Source organism: Zootoca vivipara, chromosome 8 (assembly GCF_965207765.1).
Source record: "Zootoca vivipara chromosome 8, rZooViv2.hap1.1, whole genome shotgun sequence".
Taxonomy (NCBI): Eukaryota; Metazoa; Chordata; class Lepidosauria; order Squamata; family Lacertidae; genus Zootoca; species Zootoca vivipara.
In genome coordinates, this window is record NC_142591.1 from 82,209,564 (window position 1) to 82,215,855 (window position 6,292).

Consider the following 6,292-nt stretch of genomic DNA (forward strand, 5'->3'; position numbering starts at 1 on the left):
CCTATACACACCCCCTGGCGGAGCCCTGCCCCACAACCCTCCCCTTCATCTCTCTGTGTGTGACATAAAGAGACCCTCCGGGATGGAAAACTCCCCGTTTACATGCTATTCTATTGCCTTCCCTCAGGAGGGGGGAGGAGGGGGCGCCTTTTGTAGCCCCCCACTCCACCCACCTTCTCCCCATTCCCACAACCGCTTCCTCCCCCCCCCCCACACACACACATCCATGCTCCCTTCCAAGCTGGCCGCCCCCGCCTTTCCTCCTCCTCCTTCCCTCACGGCTGAAGGGGGCAGAGACTCACCCGGCGAAGCCCTGAGGCGGCAAGATCATAAGAGCCGAGCGGAGCCCCTCGCGTCCATTCGCCCGCCTCCCTCTTCTTCCGTCCTTCCTGCCTTTAAGCCCCCGCGGGTCGTTCCGCCGGTCGCTTCCCTCAGCCGGAGGAGGAGGAGGAGGAGGAGAAAGCTGCTTCTTCTCCCGCTCGCGCTTCCCAGGCCGCTCCGCCCGTCCCTCAGCCGGCCTCCCTCCCCTCCCGGCGCGCTGCACCATGGGATGCGCCGCCGACGCCGCCGTTGCCCTCACATATATACACATGCAGACACGCGCCCGCCCGCGCGCGCTCTCTCTGCCTCTCTTCCCTGCCTTCCCTCTCCAGTTCGTTCCCGGCGCCTACAACATGGCCGCGAGCGACTGCGCGGCGGCGGGGGAGCGAGAGCGCGCGGCCCCGCCCCACCCCCGCCTCGAGCGAGGGGCGCTGTGGGCATGGATGGCGCGCCTCCGCCCTCCGCGCCGTCCCCTCCTCACGCCAAAGTATCCTTCCCCCCCCCCCCCACATACACACTGAGGGGAAGAAATCAGAAACTTCTCCTAAGAGGGAGTGTAGGGAAAGGCAGGTAGGTAGATACCTGATAGTACAACAGCTTTGTAAAGAAGCATTTTGGTTTCCCTGCGGGTGTCCCCGGTCCTCAAAACACTCTGCTAGGGTTGCCATACTCAATAGAGGACAGGACTTCTTCTGTGCCCTTTAATTGCCCTGCTCTCTTTTGAGCCTGGAAACCTTAAAGAGAAACCAGCAGACCCTTTGTTTAATTTCCAAGCAAAGGGTCTGCTGGTTTCTCTTTAAGGTTTCCAGACTCAAAAGAGAGCAGGGCAATTAAAGGCACAGAAGAAGTCCTGTCCTCTCTTGAGTCTGGCAACCCTACACTCTGCACTTCAGTCTTACAGCAGCTTGTGAAACATGGACCACTTATAAACGCCATCTCCAACTCCTCGAAAGATTCCATCAACGGTGTCTCTGAAAAATTTTACACATCACTTGAGAAGACAGGCAGCGTATATGTTTCCATGTACAAAGGCATAGAATCCTTGCAACAGTCTAGGGTGAAAGACAGACGGGTGGCACAATTCGCAAAGTCACTTTCATGGCTGCTGAATGGCTATTAGAAGCCAGATCTCCCAAGTCCAAGACTGATATGCAGCCCACAAATTCTCAGTGGCACACTGCGCATTGCATGTCTATGCTTGTTTATCCAGAAGTGAAAACCCCGCTTTCGTTCATACGGGCTTTAAATGCAGTCCTAACCATGTCTCGAGTCAGAAGTCCCATTTAATTTAACGGGTTTACTCCCAGGTAAGTGGAGTTATGAAGAGTCGGACATGACTGAACGACTAAACAACAACAAAGTGGAGTAAAGAGCACTAAGCAAGTCACTATCTCTCAGTTCCTCTTCTGCAATATGGGGATAGCAATACTGCAGAAGCAAGACAGCTGCATTTACTAACAATGAAACAAGAAGATCACATCCACAGGTGCTATAAAAAGATTCCCATAGAGGTGTAAAGCAATTGAAAGGAATAAAATCTATTCTTCTCTGCAGTAGCAAAATGAAGTTGAAGTCTGAAATGGGTTGGGCAATTTCCAAGAGCAAGCTAGTATTTTTAGCTCCTGTGGATATTTTCCTCTTATTTTCATCAGATAACACAGCACCTTAAAGAGCTATTGTAAAGATTACCAAGAAAGGTGTGTGAAGATTTCACACTAAAGCACCTTATTAATTATAAATACATAATTATTGTTAGCTTATTTGCCTTACTGCCTCTGTTTCAGTTTGGCTACTGTACTGCTATATGACAGGGTTATGACTCTGACTTTTCCTAGACAGAGTAAATAGCTGCCTTAGGTGCCACAATTCAAAGGGGGGCTGTCATACCGGAAGCAGGATATATGTCCAGATTCTCATGCTATGGTACTTCTGAAATGTCCTTTCCAACCCCTTCAGCCAGCAGCAAAGTTATGAAGTGTCTTCTTTACAGCAAATTGAATGTAGCTTATATTTTACTTTTGGCATGTCACTCCAAACATTGCTACAGTCTCAAGTGACAAGGGATCTACATGAACTAGACTTTTCCTTACTTGTGATCACCAGACCGACTCTGTGTTACAAAGAGGTCTGCAAACGTGACATTGAAGGCTGGCAACATCAAGCATACCATGTGGGAATCCCTTACAGTCAAGCACAGTGCCTGGAGATAATCAGTGAGGTCCTGTATCCACAGCAGTGACCAGAGGAAGAGGAGCACAGAGAGAAGAAATGCCATGGTGCATCAGCACAACCGGATGCCTTCATCTGTCCCAGCTGCAACAAAACATGTCTCTCCTGTATTGGTCTCTACAGCTACAGCAGGCGCTCTAACTCTCCAACGGTTTGACTTCAGCCCTGAAGGCGCACTCTTCCATTGTCTCCTGAAATAGACAGATGCCAGCCAACCAGGTCACTATGTAGACACTTAGAAAAAGTGCCACTGTGATCAAGTAGCTCATGAAAGTGGGTGAGCTCAGCAGCCCCACACAAAACTCAAAGTACTCACAGGGGTCCACTTTTTCACCGATACTTAGCTACACCCTCAGCAGCTCAACTCAGACTGTATAATGGAAAAGCCTTGAGACTGGTGTTATTTGGGATGCAAGCAGCTATAAACATTAAAAAAAAACCACTTCCCTATACAGGGCAACCTTCAGATCTCTTCTAAAGGTTGTGTAGTTACTTATCTCCTTGGCTCGGGCTCGCATAACTCCATACCCTCCATCATTTCTCCAATGAAAATAGGTACATCCTAAGGAAAAGCAGGACATTCAATGATCAAATCAGAAACCAGGATGGCTTCTGTAAATCCAGGACTATCTGTGGAAAATGGGGACACTTGGAGGGTCTGAAATTCTAAACCAGTTGCAACCACTGAACAAACTTCAGTGACATCTCTACACGTTTCAGTAGTAGTCACAGCCTAAATTATGAAGACATTCATTGACATTTACTTGGTCTGTATCCAAGAGCAAAGATGACAGCATTCTCACTAAACAGCTTGTAAGAATACTGACCCAGGAGGAAGCACACCAAAGCTACACTCATCAATGTCCCTGGGAAAATGGATCCATCAACGAGAGGGGGAGCTTCATGCTTTAAATTGCAAGCTCCATGCTTTAAATCCTTCACAGACAATTTGCCTTTTCACATATATGGTGGAAGTACATGGTTCTATCTTGATTAGACAAATGCCAAGTGATAACACAAGCCGTTTTGCAAACATGAATTATGATAGACTGGTCATCTTGCATTGCTATGGCACTAATACAGGAGAACACAATGTTTGAATTTATACCAATCTTTTTATTCCCACCCACACCATTATCTCTTTTAATTTTCCAGCCGCTTAATAAACCTGCAAATCCTTGTGCTATATTGGTATAAACAATAAAATAATAATGAACTTAATTACAGCATAACATTAATTATCTTTTCCATTACTGAATGAGGATGTGGAAGGGGGGGAGAACAGCTTTATGCAGAAAATGAAAATAGTAATCTAGTATTTTACAGCTTAGCAGTCTTGAGCTGTACTGCAAGCGAGTAAATATTCATTAAAACAGCCAAGGCTGATCAAGCTGAAGGGAGACAAGTTATTTGGAACTGCAGGGCTATTTCTCTGAATTGAAATAATGTGGATTTTAAGTCGGGGGTTGGGGGAAGAGTTCAGTAAGTTAGAAATATAACATTAAAATCCACAGCGAAATTCTTCTCCACAAGCAGATAAATTTAATACATATTAATATTAAAAGAGATTTCCCCTCAAATGAAGGTAGCTGTCAGCTTGATCCTCCAAGTGGCTCATTCTTCTACATCAGTGCTTACACTTCTGCAAGTAAATAACTTGGTATCATAGTTGAAGAAAAGAGATGCCCAGCTGTTCACTGTGTGAGCTCTTTCTCAATGTGTTTTGCATACACTGTATTTTCACTGTCTTATTCATACGTGGCTGCGGTAGTATTACCTGGTCATGTATGGGAGTCTTCCTAGACTACTGAATCCCCAGAAAATAAGCTGGAATTGGGGCAAAGGGGCTTTGATTATTTCTTCTCATACTTGCAATAAGAATGAAAAGGACAAAATGAAAAGAAACCAGTACTGTAATTAAAGCGTCCTCCTCTGGCCTTTGTCAGGAGACAATAAAGCAGGCTGAACCTGCAAACAGGAAGTGTTAAACTAAAGGCACAGAAGCCCTTAAACGCCTGATTAAGCACATCGCCTTTCCACAAAATTTGCCATATACTGTATCTATATATATATAAATGTTCCCACTGCATGCACGGATATAACACCCTTCCTCCGTAATCGCTGAACTGAATTCCAATAAATTTGGCCACAACATTCCATGCCCATCAGGGAGGGTTCTGGCATTAAAAAATTATCAAAAAACCACACCTTTCATACCTAAAATAATGATTAAACACAAAAAAGTGGCGCCCCTATTAGACATCACCATGAAGACTCCAACAGCATCCAATAGAAAGACAGATCACACGCTGTTGCCTCCAAAGCCACACCACCAGATGACATCACAAAATTCCACAGCAACCAACTGAAAACAGGCCTTTTGCAGCAACAAGGCCCAACATTGCCCAGCAGACTGAATAGGCCACAGTAGACTAGGCCGCTTTCCAGACTAGGCCAAGTGGAGGTAGGGGGATGGGGGGGCTGAATAGGGGGCAGGGATAGGTAATGGGTCAGAACAGGGTGGTGGGAGACACAGGGATGAAACCTGCCCTCTCCACAGTATCTCACCTCAGCTTTGCAGACTAGGCCACTTTCCAGACAAGTGGAGGTAGGGGCCTGCCTGGGTGGGGGATGGGGGAGCCGAATAGGTCATAGGTTGGGACAGGGTGGGCCCAATCACACGGATGAACTGGGGGATGGGGGGGAGGGACAGAACAGGGTGGGGGGAGACACAGGGATGCGCCTATGTAAACATAACACACGAAAAACAGGGGGACTCTGAAGGTGAGGGGAGTCTGAAGTGGGACTCTGAGGCTCCATTTAACAAACTGAGCCACCACAACGCGTGGCAGGGCCAACTAGTCAGGTATAAAAAGCATGGGAGGACAAAACACTGCAATGTAAACAAGCTTTCAATTATGTAATCTGGATGCTCGGTGGGGTGGTGTATGTTTGTGTGAACAAAGCATGTGCATTCCAGAAAAAGAACTAGTTTAGAAGCAGCTTCATTGTGGAGTGCTCAGGAGGCTCTTATGCTACAATTCCAGAAGTCTTTTCAGTATGCAGGGCCCCCTACTATACACTGGCCTCTGCCTGTCATTGTGGCAACATTAAATTAAGGCTTATACTCCGTTGTCACAGCGAGGTGCACAGCAGAGAAGTCTACAAGAATGGATTACGGGGAAGTGAAAGCCATGAAACACGCTTATGTTATGTGTGGATTTGTTCGCGTCACTGTGGATTTGAAATATAGCTAAACAAATTCTCGGGATGCCATGGATGCTGTCTGGCATAAGAGCTGAAGCGAGAATCCCAGTGGAAAACAAAGTTGAATCGGCAGTGTAAAAGGGTTAGCCACTGCTGTGTTGCTGCGGTTGCGCAAAGAATACACAGAGGGCTGGTGTTCACGCAGTGGGAACAGAAGCGCCGTTCCTTACGGAAGCTGCCTGATTAGTTTATGCGATTAGCTTAACATTTCTGAGGCAAACGTTCCTTAATTGGGAGCACAAAAATAATCCCAGCTCAGACTCCCAAGGTAAAAAGGAGGGTGGGGGGGGCAGGTAATAAAGAAGAAAAGGCAACTGGAAATCCAAACAAAGCACACCTGTTGAATAAAAGGGCATTTTGAGCGGGATGATGGATTTAAGAAATCTATACTCTGACCTTTCCATGATGGTGGACTGCAAAAAACCAAAAATGTTAAGTCTATATAGCAAGAACAGAAGGCGGCATCATATAAAAA

General features: G+C 46.6%; 1 protein-coding gene across 13 annotated transcripts in view; it reads right to left on the reverse strand.

Annotated features, from left to right (window-relative positions):
* PTK2 (protein tyrosine kinase 2) overlaps positions 1 to 729 on the reverse strand; it is a 198,223-nt gene extending 197,494 nt beyond the window's left edge. For 6 of the 13 annotated variants that reach the window (XM_088676036.1, XM_088676033.1, XM_088676032.1 and 3 more), the window contains exon 1: positions 303 to 669. The gene's annotated coding sequence lies outside the window, so the exon portion shown is untranslated. Of the gene's footprint in view, positions 1 to 302 lie in introns of all 13 variants that reach the window. The other 7 variants (XM_088676026.1, XM_060277582.2, XM_088676031.1 and 4 more) reach the window with 6 other exon arrangements.
* Between the last annotated feature and the right edge of the window lie 5,563 nt (positions 730 to 6,292).